At 42.4% G+C, this 22,316-nt stretch overlaps 1 long non-coding RNA gene across 2 annotated transcripts; it reads left to right on the forward strand.

The window, feature by feature from the left end:
* The first annotated feature begins 3,794 nt into the window (after window positions 1–3,794).
* On the forward strand, window positions 3,795–8,293 carry LOC119286502. Of its 2 annotated transcripts, XR_005140486.1 has the most exons (6): window positions 3,795–4,169; window positions 4,344–5,419; window positions 5,622–5,673; window positions 5,749–7,491; window positions 7,724–7,782; window positions 8,053–8,293. It is a non-coding gene; the product is annotated as an uncharacterized LOC119286502 (long non-coding RNA). The 2 variants fall into 2 exon arrangements; XR_005140485.1 differs by having other exon boundaries at window positions 5,749–7,782.
* The last annotated feature ends 14,023 nt before the right edge of the window (window positions 8,294–22,316 follow it).

Below are 22,316 nucleotides of genomic sequence, written 5' to 3' on the forward strand. Positions count from 1 at the left end.
TTATTGATAGAAAGGGAGCTGAGAACCCCCTTGCTGACAACTTGTCTAGGTTAGAAAATGTTCTTGATGACCCACTACCTATTGATGATAGCTTTCTTGATGAACAATTAGCTGTCATAAATGCTTCTCGTAATACTCCATGGTATGCTGATTATGCTAATTACATTGTTGCTAAATTTATACCACCTAGTTTCACTTCTATGATTTAAGACATTACTTTTGGGATGACCCACACCTTTATAAAGGAGTAGATGGTGTTATTAGACGTTGTGTACCTGAGCATGAACAGGGACAGATCCTACGCAAGTGCCACTCTGAGTCTTATGGAGGACACCATGCTGGAGATAGAACTGCACACCAGGTATTGCAATCTGGTTTTTATTGGCCCACTCTCTTCAAGGATGCTAGTAACTTTGTCTTGGCTTGTGATGAATGCCAAAGAATTGGTAATATTAGTAGACATTAGGAAATGCCTATGAATTATTCACTTGTTATTGAACCACTTGATGTTTGCGGCTTTGATTATACGGGACCTTTTCCTTCTCTAATGGGTATACACATATTTTAGTTGCTATTGATTACGTTCCTAAGTGGGTAGAAGCTATTCCAACTAGTAGTGCTGATCATAAAACTTCTATTAAGATGCTTAAAGAAGTTATTTTTCCGAGGTTTGGAGTCCCTAGATATTTAATGACTGATGGTGGTTCACATTTTATTCATGGTGTTTTCTGTAAAATGCTTGCTAAGTATGATGTTAACCATAGAATTGCATCTCCATATCATCCTCAGTCTAGTGGTCAAGTAGAATTGAGCAATAAGAGATTAAATTAATTTTGCAAAAGTCTGTTAATAGATCTAGAAAGAATTGGTCTAAGAAACTTGATGATGCATTATGGGCTTATAGAACTCCTTATAAGAATCCTATGGGTATGTCTCCTTATAAAATGGTTTATGGAAAGGCTTGTCACTTACCTCTTGAACTAGAACATAAGGCATATTGGGCTATTAAAGAGCTCAATTATGATTTCAAACTTGCCAGTGAGAAGAGGTTATTTGACATAAGCTCAGTTGATGAATGGAGAACCCAAGACTTTGAGAATGCCAAGTTGTTTAAAGAAAAGGATAAAAGATGGCATGAAGTTCCACGTCACGGTGTCAAAACCAGTGGGGGTATGCTGGTAACTTACCCTACATTTCGGACAAGCGCGTCCCTAAGCTTGGCTCACCCCTCCCCCTTCGCCCCCCATTCGTACACCGAGGCCGCCAAAAACCGCGAAACCCCATGCTCCTCCGTCGGCCTCTCGACCACCGCCCAGCCGGAGACTCTTCCCCGACTACATCGTCTACCGCAATAGCTCGCCGTCCCTCATCCACCGCACCGGATGAGGATCCGCTGTCGATCTCGTCGTCCCGCCGGATCAACCGCCCGTCCTCCACCTCCAAGGAGCTACCCCGATGTTCGCCTCGTCTATCGCGCCACCTCAATCCCCACAGCGCCGTCTTGACCTACCCCACCGGAATCGCAACACCCTCACCAATTCCTCCGATGAAGCCGAGGCCAACTCAGCGCCACCAAGGAGGTTCTACACTCACTGCTGCATTTTATCTTTTATTCGATCTCACGGGGCTGCCGGTGCTCGATACCGAGCAGACATGGCGTGTCTCCATCGATGGCGCTGTCGCCGGCCACATCATCCATGGCGTCTCTCCCCCATGTTGTTGCTTCCTCGGCGGCGACTTCCACAACGGCACTAGCTGCAGCTGCTCCGGCTCTCGCTCGCGTTGCGGCTTTGTTCTTGTTGTCGGTCGCGCTGCTGCACTGCTCCTGCTTTCGTTCGTGCTGCTGCTCTGCTCTTGCTCTCGCTTGCGGTGCTGCTGCTACTGCTGCACGACCTTTGGCAACTACAGGAGTTGCTGCTTTAGCACTCGCTCGTAGTGCTACTGCACGACTTGCTCTCTGCTAGTGTGTTCCCTCCTCGAGCATCTGCTGATTTAGATCACTACTTCTCTACTACTAGTGCTCGAACGCCCTAAACATCTATTGCAATGCTCTGTTACTAGTTCATTCAGTTTCGACAGTAAAATTCAGTTTCGACTATGAAGTTCATTTTCTTCAATTAAGTTCAGAGTGAACAGTACTTACAGCATCTGTCGGAGCAGTCGTGGCGCGGCTGATGCGTTTTACATCTAGCACTTTTTGGTGATGTATTTTACATCATCTATTGCAGATGATATTAGGGTCCCACTTCAGATTAACGTTGTCTGTCTTGTCATGCTTCAGCCTCGTCGCCGTACACCCTAGCGGAGCTGCTCCAACGACGGAACCGTCCATCACAGCGCAGCAGTACCCTCGGCGCTGTTTTCAGAGGCCTCAGATCTTCTTCCCCGCCTTTGACAGTCACACCAGCATCATCACCATCCTCCACGTACCCAATGATGCTAAGGTCCACAAGGCTATGCCAAAGAGGTTGTACACTCGTCGCATCACTTTGTTTCTCCATTCCTCTGTTCTTCCAATTCATGTGAGCCAAACACCCAGGTTGACTGAAATCCTATGTTTCCAAATGCTCTGTTTTGCACGTGCATTCCTATCATATTCTTGTGTTTTTCCTGTCCCTGCGTTTATAGAATCCTCCAATTCTAAGGAGCCCTTACAGATTTACTTCATTTTCAGATATGCGTCAAAGAAAACTCTGTGTGTTATGTCCTGCTCCTGCCATGCCGTCATCCACCCCACCTGAGGTGCACCATCGACAGAAGCGTTCACTGCAGCAGAGGTCCCTCCTACAGACTTCCTTTCGCCGCCTCAGATCATCTTCCCCGTTGCCGGCAGCCACACCAACTGCATTACCATCATCGACTTGAGCAGATGAACCTGAGGACTACACAGTTCCGGAAGAGAGGTCGCAGTCTTTCATGTTTGCTTATATTACACATCGGTTATTATTATCTGCTACTTTATCGTTCAATCTTGAGTTTTGAATTGCCCATGGGTCTCATATCGAGCCAGCAACAAATAGTATCTGTCTACTATCTGATTCATATGGGTCTTCTATGTGGTTCATGTTGGGTGGGCAACAAACAATAGATGATCCATTGTCTATCTTTTTAAACTGAAGTTATAATCTGCCTGCTATCATTAGTTTTGGATCCATTCACTCGTTTGCTACCATCAGTCTTGATTTTTGCATGCACCCCTTAGGCCTTACAAAATCTAACTTTTTTTTATTATGCATGTCAGATATTGTACACAATCGTACTGAACATGTAGAGAAAAAGAGAAGACTATTGCGTGCGAATATAATGTCATGCAGACGCCGCTCCATGGTGGGCGAAGTGCACCCCCCACCCCTCCTGCATTTCCAGATTGTATTCAAGAGGAAGATAACTGTTCAGATGGAGATTCAGAAGAAGCCGACACTACACCACAACACTTAATTAGGGGCAATTAACTGCCGGGAGAAATAGTAGAACAAGGGCAAAATATCTGCCGGGAATCTAGTTACTGCCAACAGAAATACTTAAGGGTAGTAAAACTGCCGGGAGAACTTGAGTACCAAGGGCATGTGCACTGCCGGAAATGTTGTCCATGTTTCAGGGCATCAAATCTGTCGGCACAATTAAACCCTGGCCCACTATCTGCCGGGCTATCCATGGCGCGAGACCAAAAACAATTGGGCCCAAACGTGTGGTGGCGCGGGAACGCGCGATAGACTGAAAACTTAAAAAAAGATTATTTTTTTTGCTCAAAAGACCTAGCCGCCGTCCCCAACGAGTTCTTCCCCAAATCGAACCCTCGAGATCCCTCCTCCTCCACCGCCGCCGCCGCCGCTGACACTCCCTCTGCCCTCGACCGCGCCCTCCACCACCGACCCCTCTGCCCTTGAACGCGCCCTCCACCATCGACTCCCTCCGCTGACCTGTGCGACCCCCACCCATATCGATGATGCCGCTGCGTAGAGGTCAACCTCGCCTCCCTCCACACGCCTCTGGTTTCGCTCCCTTCGGCACCGCCACAAGGGCTGGTCAACGGGTCCGGTGCGTCGAGGTCGACGTCGCCTTGCTCCCCACCACGTCTACCACCACCCTGACAACGAGCGCGGTGTCTGCTCCCCAATACGCTAGTACAACATGGTGCTCAGATCTGTCATGGAGGAAACGCGATGCAGGTGTGCTTTTTCTATACAAAGAAGCTCTCCTTTTCTGCTCGATGAAAACTCACAAGATGCTTCGCCTTATCTTCTCCTTGCTGCACATTTTCCCTACCTTCCACTGAGTCACTACTTGGCTCCAAGTCTTTCTTATTGCTACTTATTTTTTATTTTGCTACTAAATTGATGCAGGTGCTACCAGTGAAAGGATTGGGGATTGGTTCTAGCAGTTGTAGGTTTGTTTGGAATTCATAATGCTCATGATTTGCAAAGGCTATCAGCCAGGTTATTGTACACGTACTCTTGTATTTCATTTTCTTATCTTAATAAGTTAATATGCATGTATATGTGCCTATGATTTGTAAAATGTAATGTTCTTCTATCCATCCAATTTTAGCGATGTGGACGGGTCTTTGTTTATTCAGGTTCAGACATTGCACAACTGAAGGCAAGTGTTTCACAGCTTGAGAAAGTTTACTCACTAATGGCTGACTGTATACAACTCTAGAAAGTTTCTTGTGCTAGCATCTACAAGAACTAAATTATAGACATGAGTGCTGATTTGATATTGAAAATTGCTCTACAAAATTAACTACTTTTACTTCCCTGATTTATCATCTATCGAATTGTTTCATAGCAGTTCAGTGGTGCCCTATCTGAATTCTCAACCTGCATGAAACATTGCACTGGGCAGAAAATAATTGTAGAAAGGAATGTCGTAAGTGGCTGGCACTGCCATCAGGCTATCACACACTGCACTAAATTGGGCTTGTTGGACCATGCAGGGCATCTGCACCAGATAATAGAAGCCCTGCAAGGGTGGTTTGCTTGTGAGGAGGGGTTGATTTTTTGAGTTGCAGCCTGAATGATATGTATCTTATGATACAGAGGAAAGAAAAACAATATGTTTCTTACCTTGTTGGTTGGTTGTCTACACGCACATTTCCTATGAACCATGCCTTAATAATCGAACCGCCACTGTAATCTCACATCGTGATCAGTCCTCACTTGATGAAGTAGCATACCAACAAGTTAGTTAATTTTCTGAAGTTCCTGGAATAATTTTTTGACGCTGCCTGCTTCGATACACTTTATTCTTAACCATTGGTTGATCTAAGCTCTTTTTTTACAAGAACACGTCGATGCATAGCATTAAACGCTTGCCGAAAAGAGTCCACAGCTCCTTGCACTCAAGCATTATATTGTCTGACCTCCTAAGGGTCGTTGAGGAGTTGGCATATAATAGCAGCGACACAAATGATTAAAAGGTATTCCTTTCACATGTAGGAAAAATAATCTCTATATGCTATACTGATCTGGATAGGTATTGCTTTTTACTGGAAAATAAATGCCAAACAATCCACATTTCTGCTTGTATTTTCTATACTGGTTATCACTTTCGCATTCGAAAAAAAGGATATATGCTTACCTCATGTATTGACATTTTGTATATACCTATACCTATTTCAGATCGATGTTTCAGTAAATGTCATAGGATGTTACATTAAAGTGGAAGATGATGGTATGTGCTTATCTCACGTATTTAACTTTCTTATCACTGGGATTTGCTTCTAAAAAAACATTGTCTTTGTTGTAGCTATTGCAGGTTGGGGTATTGCTTGAGATGAATTGTTTCTACTGGGAGAAAAATATGGCAAGTCATATCTTTGGGTGCTTTTCTGAATTCATGGATATCAGAATGAGATTGTTCTCATGTAGAAAGGACTGCCTGATTTGCTTCATAAAAGTAATAATGGAACTGACATCCATTCTATGATAGTTGACCTCGATAATTGATATTTAAAGGAGATATTATGCTTATTCTACCTGGAATTCTGATTTCTTCTGCTAGTGTTTCTTTATCTTGGGCATCGAGGGTCTGGAGTGTGTTCATGCTGCACATCGGCGCATCGTGTGATTATCATGCGTTCTTCAGTGGGGTCGGACCTCAACAGGAGTATGCAACTATGAGCCGTGATGAGTGCCCGCCTACTACGCCCACGGCATGCCGTATTGAGCGAGCCGTTACTTCCTTCTTTTCTTTTCCTTTTTGATCGAAGTTCACCGCCTACAACGCCCACGATATGGCATGTTGACCATGCCCTTGCCGCTGTTTTTTCCCTTTGTGAATGAACATAGTTGCCACTGCTTTTTTCTATGGGACGCTGCTCTTTTATTTCTTGGATAACCACGGACGCCGCTATTTTGTTGTCACGCAAGCAGAGTTAAAAATGATCTCTTTTTATCTACCGAACTAATCAAGAGTTCAAGTCCAGGACATCATACATCAAAATTGGTGTGGGTCCGCCTTTCTAATGGTCGTAATTTACTCATTAATGGAGGGTCCACCAAACTAACGGTCCGATGTGTCTAATTAATGTGAGAATTTCTAGTAAATCCTCTATTCTTGATCCCTATTTTCCTTTTAGTATATAATAGATAGATACCATTGCATATTAGCGTGGGTGAGGTGTGGGCGGCTGTTTATCTTGGTAGTTAAGTCTTGGATTTAGTATTTTGCTTTCGGATACATGCTTGTTGCTATTTCAGAACATTGAAACTTTATTTAGAATTTTGTTTCCTATGTGCTTCATGCAAATGAAACTGCAGTAAAGATACAAACTATGCTTGTCCTGAATGTGCATAACCTTTTTATGCATACAATTAGTGGAACCTTTTACATGTCCAGTGTGCGCATGTGTCCAGGAACTAAGCTTTTGCATGTCCTGTGTATTCTAAAGCTTAGTCTTTTGTTATTGGGCAAGTACTTGAAACAGTGTCTTGGTTTGCCAGTCGTAGAATCATTTATGAATAGCATAGGTGTTGCCTTCACTTGTATTCCTACGCATAGTCCAATACTTCTTTTTCCTTGATCTAATGCTCCTTTTTCGTTAAGACAAGCAAAATGGAATCACATCCTGGATTATCTCTATGGGTCCTGCATCATCTTTCATAGACTAATTAAGTTATAACCGGATTGCATTGTTTAGGAGAAATGTACCTTTCCATGTGTAAAGTGGTTAGACCTGGCATTACTGTTCAATATTTTGTACTCAACAGGAATCTTGCTATAGATACACAATGGAAGTCTAAAATCAATACTAGTAGAAACAGGTGTTCTGTCAACGACGCATCTATTTTGTTGCATGTCTCGGGCCACTCAATTTGTGATTAAATAGGTGTTCTGCATATATGTTTTCCAACTGATTGACCATGTAAGACTGGAAACAGCACCATCTTTGTGACATCTAACTGGTTCTATTTTTTTTGCAGAAAGTGCTAGTACATTGGATAAGAACATTGACACATGTGACTGGGAGCCCAAAAGACTAGTAATAATGTTGTAAACCACTTCAACATAACACCAAACATTTTGGTTTCTATACAACTGTCATGTTTGTGCTAGAAAAATGTTTGAGTTTTGCTGTTTTCCATAGGATGAAACTATTTCATATCTTGAACTAGATTCTTTGTGTGTTTATACCAAAATACAAGATCCTATGATGTCAAAAATTCATACAAGTTGTGGATGTCACTTCCTTTAATCACTTCCTATTTTATCTTATGTGCAGTTTTTTGGACGGTGTTCTATGGAATCTTCACATACAGGAAACTAAAATTTATATCATAGGTAATCATATGATGTAATTGTGGTGAACTAGATGTGCTTAATTTATGTGTCAATGCATGAAACTGCTGACATTTTTTATTTTCCTATTAAATTGAATATTCAGTTGATGCCTTGAAAGGAAATTTGATTAGAAATTCTCTTGATGTTGTAGATGTATGTCTTATAAAACAGGAATAGTGCACTCAATAGACTCTTTTGAGTGTTGTAAATCAATGTAATGCAGATAATGTTTTATTATACATGTATTTTTCAATTTTTCTTACTGTCTAGGTTGGAAATGTTCCTGAAGACGGGTTAAGATACCTTGCTGTAACCATATGCTCTGAGCTCACCTAGAAGACCTTACAAGCTTTACTCTTTGTGCATTTTCCATTCTGTACAACTTGGACGTCTTGAAACTGCACATACTAAATTATGATGTAATTCTTCACATGTAATCAGTGAATTGCATATATTGTAACCTTGTAAATGTTTGATGAACAGAATTTATAATATGAATGTGAAGTACTTGTGCAGATTCCTTCTGGTTTATTTCAATGGATGCCTCGTCAGTGTGTATCTAAATGTAAAATAAATGAAGAAATGCAATACTAAAGTGTAATAATAATATAGATTGGGGTATATGGTACCAGTGGCATATTATCTGCCGGGAAAACAATTAACTGCCGGGAGAACAAGTCTGCCGGGAGAATAGAAACTGCCGGGAGAAATTGGAACATGACGGCATACAAACTGCCGGGAGATCTTTATCTGCCGGGAATTATAATCCCCGGCAGCCGTTCTTGTGGCAGTTCTATCTGCCGGGAGAAAACCATTCCCGGCAGTTTGCCTGCCATTCTAAGTTACTTCTCTCGGCAGTTATTCTGTCCTTGCATTAGTGTTGTGGTGTAGTGCGACCACGCATGTTTACCACCTGAGGTGTTTGCTCTAACCTGGCATGCTGATGTTGGTCATATCATGCATATGGCGCCTTGCATTGCTTATATTATACATCTTATATGTCATCAGCTTAGTTTAGATTTGCTTTGTGTGAATGCCACCTGTTTGGTTTCTATATCATACTCCCACCATTCCTAACTATTTGTCTTATTAGAGATTTCAACAAGTGACTACATACGGAACAAAATGAGTGAATCTACACTCTAAAATGTGTCTATATACATTCGTATGTGGTAGTATATGGGAATTATGCAATGCCATCTTCTTTAGCCAGGCATCATATACGTGAATCATGCAGCACCATCCTGTTTAGCCAGTCATCGTATATGTGAATTGTATCATGCCATATTTTTTCCATAATGTATTTCATTTGTCAACAATGTTTATACATTCATCTACTCTTCCTATGCATCAGCCATTTGAGTCGGTCATGGGAAAATCTGGAGTGAAAACAAGGTCTTCTGAGCAGTCAGTGCTACCTGTCGATGCAGATTTCTTGCTGGTTACAGATAGCTCCTCAGAGGAGGATTCAGAGAGAGATGACTAGTCGTATCCCCCCCCCCCCGAGGTGCATGCTCTAACTTGGCTGGGTTATATTGCTCATATCATGCATATGGTGTCTTGCATTGCCATGCCATCTGCTTAGATTAGACATGCTTTGTGTGAATGCCTCCTGTTTGCTTTCTATATCAGATATGTGAATTATGCAATGCCATGTTTTTCAGCCAGTTATCATATATGTGAATTATGCACCGCCATGGAGCCAGACATCATATATGTGAATTATCTCATGCCATCTTTTTTTTCATTACGTATTCCATTTGTCGGCAATCTGTGTATATTGAACTACTCTTCATGTGTATCAGCCATTTGAGCCGGTTATGGAAAAATCTGGAGTGAAAACAAGGTCTTCAGAGCAGGCAATGGTACCTGTTGAAGTATATATCTCGATGGTTACAGGGAGCTCCTCAGAGGAGGATTCAGAGACAGATGACCAGTCCTATATCCCACCTGAGGTGTATGCTCTAAGTTGCAATGTTTATATTTCTCATATGATGCATATGGTGTCTTGCATTGCTTAGTTTAGACATCATATGCACAATATTGAATTCTATCTGCTTAGTTTAGAGATCATACATGCGAGTGCCAGCTGCTTAGTATATGAATCAATTATGTCAACTATATCATGCCATCCTGTATACTTAGACAACATGTATGTGAATTATTTCATCCCAACCTATTTTAGAAAGACATCATATAGTTGTGTCATGTCATCCTGTTTAGGTACTCATCATATGTTGAATTATGCCATTATATCCTGTTAAGTTATCCATCATATATCTGAAACTGTGTCATGCTATCCTGTTTAGTTAGGCATCATATATGTGAAACCGTGTCATGTTGTCCTGTTTGGTTAGACAACATATATGTGAATTACCACATCTGTCTATCATACAATGTCTGTATGTTCAATTTCTTTTCTTGTTTATCGGCCATTTGAATTGGAGGGGGTTCTTGAACAGGACATTGGTACTGGCCAGCTACAAGCGCTTGTGCCAGCGGTACTAGCCAGTAACTCGAACAGCAAGTTACTGTGGCTGATAAACACCAGTCCTTTCTTGTGCAACAGCAAGCGCTGGAGGAGTTAAGCGCCAAACAAGAGAAAGTTAATAAGCTTGCTAAGCATCTTGCTAGCATTATGGGTACCCGGGATATTGTTTCTTGAACTCTACTGAAGTGGTTTCAGTTCTGGACTTGTTTTGCTGCGGCATTTATATGCTGCTTTGTTCCCTATATTTGCACTGGTGGCGAACTTTGATGCCCAGTGGATGTAATATGTGTAATAGCCGTGATAGTCTAGCATAAGTTGCGTGCTTATTTATTTCCTTGTTGTCTTGTTTATTTGTTTGCTTGTAGTCAGTGCAGCTCTTTTTATGCAGTTTGCTAGTGGCTGCAATAACCTATTTTTTAAAACTAGGCCACAATAACCATGGGCTAATATTTACTGTAGTGACACTGGGCCTCCTACGGGCCGTAGAAACAGTGGGCCTTCTACGGGCCGTAGAAACAATAGGCCTTCTACAGGCCGTAGAAACAATGGGCTTTCGACGGGCCGTAGAAACAATGGGCCTTCTACGGGTCGTATCATCAATGGGCCTTATACGGGACGTATGATCGATTGGTCAAACATGGGCCAATAACAGGCCGCATTATGGCCGTAAATGGGCCATCGTTAATAGGCTGTATTTGATGACGCTATGAAAATGGCCCAACGTATTAATGGACCACAAACAGGCCAACTGTAACCACGGGCTGAATTTGGCCCACAAGCAGAAAATGATAGTAACGGGCCGTAAGTAAATGAATGCTGGAAATGAGCCCACGAATAAATGGGCTCTGAGAAGGCCAAAAGATAACATGGGCTGGAAACGGCCCAACGGAATAACGGGCCGTTAATGGGTATAAAGTGATACACTGTTCATTACGGGCCAGTTTCACCACGGGCCTTTAATAGGCCAAGAGTTGCACAGGGCCTCATATGGGCCAAAACACGTCATGGGCCATACATGGGCCAGGAGTGAAAACGGGCTGGAATCATATTGGATGGCCCAGATGACGCTACTCGGCCTAATTCGGATAGGGCGTAACGGACCTTGGGTTAGCGGGTTGTAAATGGGCTATATGCAAACATGCCGTTAACAGGCTTTCCATGGGCTGGCCTGCCACCTTTTGACCAAGTCAAACGGGCCGGACTTTTCACAGGAATGGGCCTCTGTTGGGCCGTGCCATGTGTCGACGTATCATAGGCGCCTTCTATCCAATGAGTGGATGACATCTGTCCCAACAATGAGCCGACATGTGTTTCCTCCAGCCAATGATGATTTTACATGTGGAAAATCCCCATTGGTTCGGGCTGTTAACGGGTTATCGGATCCAAAACCCGACCCGATAGCTTAACGGCATTCCGTTACGGTGGATGCCACGTGTCGGTCACCCTTGACGAAAGCACTTATGTGACGCGCGATTTATCGTCATGGAAGTGGACACTTCCGTGATGATAATTTTGGTAATGTCATGGAACACTTCTACGACAGCACAGGTATGACTATCTTGATTCTGTCATCAATTTGTCATGGATGTACATGCATGACAAAAAAGCGACCTACTGTGAGAAACACGTATCATCACGGAAGTATATTTTTTGTAGTGCATATAGCAGAAGATGGGCATCGGATGGCCACCAGGGGGCCCACGAGGCAGGGGGCGCTCCCAAAGGGGTAGGGCGCGCCCCCACCCTTGTGGGTAGGGTGTGGCCCCCCTCCGGAACTTCTTGCGCTCAGTATTTTTTATATATTCTAAAAATGACTTCTGTGAAGTTTCAGGACTTTTGGAGCTATGCAGAATAGGTCTCTAATATTTGCTCCTTTTCCAGCCTAGAATCCCAGCTACCGGCATTCTCCCTCTTTATGTAAACCTTGGAAAATAAGAGAGAATATGCATAAGTATTGTGACATAATGTGTAATAACAGCCCATAATGCAATAAATATCGATATAAAAACATGATGCAAAATGGACGTATCTCCCTACACTGACTGATGGACGCATCTGTGTCAGAGTGTCGTAGTGGCGTGCACCCATGGTGTACAACTCGACAGTCAGAGCTCGAACAGTGCGATCCAGAACCTCAATGTACCAAACCAGAAACTGAGGGTCGTAACGACGGCTCATGCAAGGGGTACAGACAGTAGTGTAGCATCTAGTATCATCCCCAGTTGGTGGGTACGGGAAGTATTTGAACCCAGTCTCCTTCAAGCGGGAATGCTCTCTGCGGAGACAGGTGATAACAACATAGGAAACCTCCTGGATTGCCATATCAACGGTCTCTCCAACACCCTCAAAGGTGTGCAACTCATGGGTGGAGTTGTTCTACCGATCATAGATGTCAACCTTGGCGTAGTACATCTCCTGGTTGAACTCGTGGTAGATCTCGTACACAGTGTACTAAGGATACCAGTGATATCCCAGCAGGGTCAGGAGGTCGACCAGAATGGCCGGAAACCCAGGCGTGTTGACCGCCATGGTCTGGCACATGATCTGCCATGCAGGATGCATTTGAAATAAATAAGTTTAAGGATGTCAAATGAGAATGTGGACATTATTCAAAATTTAATTCAAAGGAAGTAATTGCAGATAATCCAGCTCTCCGGGTGAATGTGATTACGAGATCCTAATGTTAAAGTTAGCAATTTCATTTAACCCAAATAGAAGAGAGATTAGTGTCCCAGAGTATAGATGAGGAATAAAAGATCTTAATACCACCCAATGGCGATGTGGGCCCATAATCCACATAGCCATGTTAGTAAAAGTTTTGCAATGACTAGAGTCAACTACGGCCAAGGAGTTTGGAAGGGGGATTCCTATAGGCAGTCGGCTCTGATACAAACTTGTGACACCCTGCTACTTCTTGAGCTTGCATTGATTTTTTCCCTTAAAGAGGAAAGGCTGATGCAGCATAGTAGAGATATGTATTTCCCTCGGTTAAGAACCAAGGTATCAATCCAGTAGGAGGCACAAGAAGTCCCCAATATATGCACCTGCACAAACTAACAAACACTTGCACACAACGCGAAAAACGGGTTGTCAATCCCTCCATGGTCAGGAACAAGAGTGAGATCTGATAAAGATAGGTATAAAAGATAAATAAAAGAGAAAACTAAAGTAAGTATAAATAAATTGCAGCAAGGTATTTTTGGGTTTTTTGGTTTATAGATCTGAAAATATATGATGGAAAATAGACCCTAGGGGGCATAGGTTTCACTAGAGGCTTCTCTCTTGAAAGAAAACATACGGTGGGTAAACAAATTACTGCGAGCAACTGATAGAAACTCGCATAGTTATGACGACATCTAAGGAAATGATCATGAATATAGGCATCACATCCGTGACAAGTAGACTAAAATGATTCTGCATCTACTACTATTACTCAACACATCGACCGCTATCCAGCATGCATCTAGAGTATTAAGTTCATAAGAATAGAGTAACGCTTTAAGTAAGATGACATGATGTAGAGGGATAAACTCAAGCAATCACTAGTATAGTGATAACCCACAAGTATAGGGGATCACAACAGTTTGCGATAAGTAAGAGTGTCGAACCCAACGAGGAGCTAAAGGTAGAACAAATATTCCCTCAAGTTCTATCGACCACCGATACAACTCTATGCACGCTTGACGTTCGCTTTACCTAGAACAAGTATGAAACTAGAAGTACTTTGTAGGTGTTGTTGGATAGGTTTGCAAGATAATAAAGAGTACGTAAATAAAAAGTAGGGGCTGTTTAGATAAAGAAACAATAAAGTAAATACAGCGAGTGTGGAAAAGTGGTGGTAGGAGTTGCGAAATTGCCCCTAAGCAATTGACTACTTTACTAGACCAATAGCAAGTATTATGTGGGAGAGGCTACTGCTAGCATGTCATCCCTGACTTGGAATTCTATGCACTTATGATTGGAAATATTAGCAAGCATCCCCAACTACTAATGTTCATTAAGGTAAAACCCAACCATAGCATTAAGATATATTGGTCCCCCTTCAATCCCGTATGGATCAATTTCAATGCTAGGTTGAAGCTTCTGTCACTCTTGCCCTCCAATACATAGTCCTATCAACATACAACTAACCCTACGGTGTGATCCATGCGCGCAATCATATGATGGACACCAAAGGACAGCAACATAACCACAAGAAAATTAAATCAATCAAAGCAATTCATCAACCACCGATAGGACAACGAAAATCTACTCAGACATCATAGGATGGCAACACATCATTGGATAATAATATGAAGCATAAAGCACCATGTTCAAGTAGAGGGTAGAGCAGGTTGCGGGAGAGTGGACCGCTGTAGATAGAGGGGGGAAGGTGATGGAGATGTTGGTGAAGATGGCGGAGGTGTTGGTGTAGATCGCGGTGATGATGATGGCCCCCGGCGGCATTCCGACGCCACCAGAAGCGAGGGGGAGAGAGCCCCTGAAAGGATCGAGAAGAAGTGTCTAGAGGGGGGGTGATTAGACACTAAGTGCCAAAAGTTGCAGTTTTTAATATTCTTAAGTTTAAGTGGAGTTTAAGCACAAGTTTAACAAACACAATACATATCAAGCAAGCATGCAATGAGTATATGAGCAGCAGAAAGTAAAGCATGCAACTTGCAAGAATGTAAAGAGAAGGGTTTGGAGTATTCAAACGCAATTGGAGACACGGAGGTTTTTGTTGTGGTTCCGATAGGTGGTGCTATCGTACATCCACGTTGATGGAGACTTCAACCCACGGAGGGTAACGGTTGCGCGAATCCACGGAGGGCTCCACCCACGAAGGGTCCACGAAGAAGCAACCTTGTCTATTCCATCACGGCCGTCGCCCACGAAGGACTTGCCTCACTAGCGGTAGATCTTCACGAAGTAGGTGATCTCCTTGCCCTTACAAACTCCTTGGTTCAACTCCACAATCTTGTCGGAGGCTCCCAAGTGACACCTAGCCAATCTAGGAGACACCACTCTCCAAGAAGTAACAAATGGTGTGTTGATGATGAACTCCTTGCTCTTGTGCTTCAAATGATAGTCTCCCCAACACTCAACTCTCTCTCACAGGATTTGGATTTGGTGGAAAGAAGATTTGAGTGGAAAGCAACTTGGGGAAGGCTAGAGATCAAGAATCATATGGTTGGAATGGAATATCTTGACCTCAACACAAGTGCAGGTGGTTCTCTCTCAGAAAATGTGTATTGGAAGTGTAGGTATGTTCTGATGGCTCTCTCCACGAATGAAGAGTGGGTGGAGGGGTATATATAGCCTCCACACAAAATCTAACCGTTACACTCAATTTACCAATCTCGGTAAGACTGAAGGGAAAAACTCGGTTGGACCGATTTAGTAAACCTAGTGACCGTTAGGGTTTTCGATGGGACCAACTAGTTCAACTCGGTGGAACCGATGTGCTAGGGTTAGGGTAAAACTAAAACTCCGTTTGACTGATTACTCAAACTCGGTGGGACCGATTTGGGTAATAAGCGAAACAGAGAGTTGGCCAAGCAAACTCGATGGGGTCGATTGCATATCTCGGTGGGACCGAAAATATTGCAACAGGTAACAGAGAGTTTGCAAGCCCATCTCGGTGAGACTAAGATCCCATCGGTGAGACCGAACTGATTAGGGTTTCTGGCAGTGGCTATGTTAACTGAATTCGGTGGCTCCGGATAGAAAGAATCGGTGGGGCCGAGTTTGACTTTTGGTTTAGGTCATATGTGGATGTGGGAAGGTAGTTGAGGGTTTTGGAGCATATCACTAAGCACTTTGAGCAAGCAAGCCATTAAGCAACACCTCATCCCCTCTTGATAGTATTGGCTTTTCCTATAGACTCAATGTGACCTTGGATCACTAAAATAGAAAATGTAGAGTCTTGATCTTGAAGCTTGAGCCAATCCTTGGTCCTTAGCATCTTGAAGGGGTTCCACATCCTCTAGTCGATGCCACTCCATTGTTGAACTTATCTGAAACATACTAGGTAAAAGTGTTAGTCCAACAAGAGATATGTTGACATTAATTACCAAAACCACCCAGGGAGCACTTGTGCTTTCAATCTCCCCCTTTTTGGTAATTGATGAAAACATACATCAAAGCTTTAGATAAAGGTATAGAGAATAGCAAGTAAAGCTTTGGGAAGACACGTAACATGCATAGGCCCGCCCTACATGTATGCAATCATGTGAATATTGAATATAGGAGCATGTGAATGCGTAAACATGACAGAGTAAGCAATGTGTTACATGTATCTTGGCTATATGCATCAGAGCACATGATGTGAATGTGAGAAATGTACCTTCATGCTCATGAGTCCTTCTTGTAAACAGTATGTACATCTGCAAGAACTTCTCATTCACATGACTGTGATGCATATACTTACCTTGTGGTCTTGAGTTGGCTTAGGATGGGATGAACCTGCGCAAACAAGGTTAAATAACACAGATACACCTACTGACCAGAGCAAAACAAGAGAAACCACAAGAGAACCAAGACTGGGATGACATGTAGAGTGAGTACTAAGTACCACATTGGATATAGACATGTCCCCAAAGGTAAAGATATGCAATAAAATCAGAGATTTCCTTCCCTTAGATGTCTTGCTCCCCCTGAATCTGCATGGGATATTGGGAGAAGATAGGGAATAGAAAATCAGAGCAACAAAAAGGAAACAACAAAGCTTGAGCTAAAGCAAGCAACCAAACATGTCTTTCCCCTCTTAAAGACATGTGACATCTCTCCTCTTGAACACCAAGCATCTGGGGTCTTTGATGATATTACTTTCTCCTAGTTGAGAAACTCTCCCCCCCTGAGTATTCTCTCTTTCTCACCCTATAGGAAGGATTGAGCTTTGATGTGATCTCTCTCTCCCCCTTTGACATCAATTTCCAAGAAGGGCTCTTCTGGACATGTGATACAAATGGGTTGGTCCTTGAGTCACAGAGCAAAGCAGCATGTCTAATATGATGCTGGTAGAGGACAAGAATCATTGAGTGGAGCTGGAGCAAACAGAAATCAGGAATAAGTGGCAAGTTGGTTTTCCTGTGATGGAATCGGTGACTCCGAGTTGTGGGCTTCGGTTGCACCGAAAGATTTCGGTTGGGACGAAGAGAACAAACCGGTGTGACCGAGTTCATCAGAGTGAAACCACTTGTCACCTCAGCTCACTAGACAAGTAAGATCTCACAAGGATATGCACGGAATTAACTGAAAGATTTGCAATGATTTGGATGCAGAAAATGCAGAACAAAAAGAAAGGAAAGAAAAGAAACTAAAAATTCTAGATGAAGTGAAAGGGGAAACAAATATGCAAATGCAAAAGCACGGAGAAACACTAGAGAACTTCATCTAGAAATGGTCGGTGACAAAGTCACCTATGTTAGAGTATATTGACTTAGGAGTCAAGTGAGAGCACTTGATCATAGGTCATACTCATCGTTTAAGCTCAAGATGGGGTTACCATTTTTCGTTTAAGCCTTTTGATGTATTCACATCTTGTCGAGTTGCTTTGACTCATGACTTGAAGTAAAGCTTCTCTAAGACGGAATAACATACCTTGGGTGGTGGTGTTGATCTTGCTCATGTAGTTGAACTTGTGTGGGTTGCTCAAGGTTGATGTAGTTCATCAAGGGTTGGGAGCACCACTTGGAGTGTGAGTTCATCTACCTACATGGGTTAGCTTTGCAAGGAAGAGCACTTGTGTATCCAAATTGACAATCATGAGACTCAACATAGAATTTGCCAAAGGATATGTTTGAATGGTTTCGTGCTTCCTTGTCTTCAACCACCATTGTGTAGAGACTTGGTGATGTAGAGATTGCTCAAGATGTGAGTGAGTTGCAATCTCATAGATTTAGATTCAACCAAGTACCTACATGGGTTAGATAACATGCAAGGTACAAATATATCCAAGACATATGAATAGCATCATAAGAGAAATATCGAGGATTAGTCATAGGCTCATGCCCCGCATGTATCAAATGGAGTTCCTACTCCAAGTTTGAAGCATCAATGATGTTCAATTCACCTCTCAACCTGCAAAACACTTTCTCATCAAGTGGTTTAGTGAATATATCCGCCAATTTGTTATCGGTGCAAACATGCTTAAGGTTAATGTCCCCTTTTGCAACATGATCTCGAATGAAATGATGACAAACTTCAATATGCCTAGTTCGAGAATGTTGCACGGGATTGTGAGAAATCTTAATAGCACTTTCATTGTCACATAGCAATGGAACACGTTTCACATATATCCCATAATCTTTAAGAGTTTGGGTCATCCAAAGTAATTGAGCGCAACATGAACCAGCGGCAATGTATTCCGCTTCGGTGGTGGATAAGGATACCGAGTTTTGTTTCTTGGAAGACCAAGACACAAGAGATCTACCAAGGAATTGACAAGTACCCGAAGTGGACTTTCTATCAACCTTGTCTCCGACATAGTCCGAATCGGAGTAGCCAACAAGATCAAAAGAGGACCTCTTAGGATACCAAATGCCAAAATTTGGTGTATGGATTAGGTACCTCACTATCCTTTTCACAGCCTTAAGATGACACTCTTTAGGAGCAGCTTGATATCGTGCGCACATGCACACACTTAGCATAATATCGGGATGAGAGGCACATAGATATAACAATGAACCAATCATAGAGCGATAAACCTTTTGATTAACCGGTTCACCATCTTTGGTCAAATCAAGATGTCCACCAGTAGGCATGGGTGTAGTCATACCTTTGCATTCTTGCATATTGAACTTCTTGAATAAGTCCTTGGTGTACTTCGTTTGAGAGACAAAGGTACCTTCCTTAGTTTGCTTGATTTGCAAACCGAGAAAGAATTTGAGTTCACTCATCATAGACATCTCAAACTTCTCCGACATTAGCTTTCCAAACTTCTCACTAAAATGAGGGTTAGTTGAACCAAATATGATATCATCAACGTAAATTTGGCACACAAATAGTTCTCCATTAACCCTTTTAGTTAAAAGAGTAGAATCAATTTTACCAATTTCAAAGCCTTTTTCAATAAGGAACTTGGTCAAGCATTTATACCATGCTCTAGGAGCTTGTTTAAGACCATAAATGGCTTTGTGAAGTTTGTAAACATGATTAGGTTTCTTAGGATTGACGAAGCCGGGAGGTTGCTTAACATAAACTTCCTACTCAATTTCGCCATTTAGAAAAGCACTTTTAATGTCCATTTGGTACAAGGTGATATCATGGTGATTAGCATAAGCAAGTAAGATGCGAATAGACTCAAGTCTAGCAACGAGAGCATATGTCTCACCATAGTCCATACCTTCAACTTGTGTGTAGCCTTGGGCGACGAGACGTGCTTTGTTGCGAACCACTTGTCCATCTTCATCTTGCTTGTTGCGGAACACCCATTTGGTACCAATGATGGTGTGGTTGTTGTCGGGCTTCTCGACCAATGCCCACACTTGATTTCTTTCAAAGTTGTGTAGCTCTCCATGCATAGCATTTATCCAATCCGGATCCTCCAATGCTTCTTAAACCTTCATAGGTTCAATGCTAGAGATGAATGAGTAATGTTCACAAAAGTTAGCTAAACGAGTTTTAGAGCGAGTGATTCTCCCAGTTTGGATATCATTGTAGATTTGCTCGACGGGATGATCCTTAGAAATTCTTTCTCGAACTCGTGAAAGATTTTGCTTGGGTCGGGGTGGAACATCCTCTTCATCTTGTGCTTCTTCTTGGCCTTCTTCATTGTTGACGTTGTCGTTCTCTTGTCGTGGTGGAGAAGGAGGTTGTTGATGTTCATCTTGGTGCACTTCCTCGTTTTCTTCATCTTGGCGTGTCCCACTTGTGTATGCTTCCATATCAACTATTGGTTCACCTTGTCGTGAGGTAGAAGCTTCCACTTGGACGGACGAGGTACTCTCCTTCACTTCCGTTGGACGAATCTTGCCAATAGACAAGTCTTGAATTGCTTCCGAAGGGTCTTTGTCTCCTACATCAATTGGCAATTGCTCTACTTGCGAGCCATTAGATTCATCAAACTTCACATCTACCGTCTCTTCAACCTTTCGGGTGAAATTGTTGTAGACACGGTAAGTGTGAGAGTTTGAGCCATAACCAAGTAGGAAACCTTCATGAGATTTAGGAGCAAATTTAGAACGACGATGCTTATCAAGAATGTAGCACTTTGAGCCGAATACTCGAAATTATCCAACTCGGGGTTTGTTACCGGTGAGGAGCTCGTATGCCGTCTTGCCGAGTAGCTTGTGAAGATACAAGCGATTTTTTGCATGACAAGCTGTCTCAACCGCTTCCGCCCAAAAGTGCTTTGGCATTTTGTACTCATCAAGCATCGTTCTTGCCATCTCGATAAGAGTCCGGTTCTTCCTTTCAACAACTCCATTTTGTTGAGGTGTGTACGTAGCCGAGAACTCGTGTGAAATCCCTTCTTCGTCAAGAAAGGTGTCCACATTTGCGTTCTTGAACTCCGTTTCGTTGTCGCTCCGAACCTTCTTGATCTTCACGTCAAACTGATTTTGGGCCTTCCTAGCGAAGTTTTTGAAGATCTTTTGGACCTGCGATTTGTCATCAAGAAAGAACACCCACGTAAATCTTGAAAAATCATCAACTATGACTAGACCAAATGAGTTACCACCGAGACTCTTGTAGGCATTTGGACCAAAGAGATCCATGTGAAGTAGCTCGAGTGGTCTTCTTGTGGTCATGATGTTCTTCGCGCGATGACTTCCTCCAACTTGTTTCCCTGCTTGACAAGCACTACAAAGTCTATCCTTGTCAAATATGACATCTTTTATTCCAAGGATATGATCACCTTTAATAAGCTTATCAAGATTTCACATACCAACATGACCTAGTCTTCTATGCCACAACCAGCCTTTAGAAGATTTGGCAATTAAGCAAGTTTTAGGTTGAGCCTTTTTAGTGAAATCAACAATGTAAAGATATCCTCTACGTATACCGGTAAATACCATTTTATGATTATCTCTATGAAACACTTGGCAGTCTACTTTAGTAAATAGGACATTGAAACCGAAATCAGCAAGTCTAGATACTGAAAGTAAGTTGTAGCCAAGAGATTCAACGAGCATGACATTTTGTATGGAGCTATCATGTGAGATGGCCACCTTACCAAGGCCAACCACCTTACCCTTTGAATTATCACCAAAAGTGACATACTTTCGAGGGCCGTCATTTTCAGCAAGCTCACGGAACATGTCTTTATCTCCGGTCATATGATCAGTACATCTGCTATCAAGGACCCGTTCCTTTCCTCCAGCCATGTAGCCACAAAGATTGGCCATAAGACCAAAGTGTCTCATCGCATCATCGAGATCATAGTCACTATCATCATCACCATCATCATCCTCATCCGAGTATTCATGTTCAACATCATCTTGTGATTGATCAATTCCTAGAGAGGGCAATTCATTAGATAAATGATCATTTCTATATTTATCTTTATGAATTCTAATAGCTCTGGAAATGATATTGCTAATGATTCCAACATCTCCTTTGGCACTCGTAAGATTAGTAAGCTCAAATAAGCAGTCACCAAATTTGTGATCATTGGAACTCATCTTAATCAAAGCAATAGACTTATGGAGGATTTCATCTAGATCTTTCAGGGAGTAATTAGGAAAGAGTTCCTCAAGAAATTTCCATATGGTGTAGGCACACTTAAGAGTCGGCAAACATCCAATCAAGTTTCTAGGCAAGCCTCTAGTGATAAGATTAACAGTTCTAAGATTGCGAATCATGTCAATTGACTCATCAAGGGTAGGATGCAAAGGATCAACATGAGGTGCACAAGGGCTAGTAATGTACTTGTTCAAATGATATTCATTGAAAATATCAAGCATTTCTATTTTCCACTCATGAAAATACTCTCCATCAAGAATGGGCACTCTATGTCTAAGACTCCCCAAAGTAGACACATCCATCTTCCTCCAACGGTGTTTAAACCAAGGCAATGGAGACCAAAGATCTGATACCAATTGAAAGGATCAAGAAGAAGTAT

This window comes from Triticum dicoccoides, chromosome 4A (genome assembly GCF_002162155.2).
Source record: "Triticum dicoccoides isolate Atlit2015 ecotype Zavitan chromosome 4A, WEW_v2.0, whole genome shotgun sequence".
NCBI lineage: Eukaryota > Viridiplantae > Streptophyta > Magnoliopsida > Poales > Poaceae > Triticum > Triticum dicoccoides.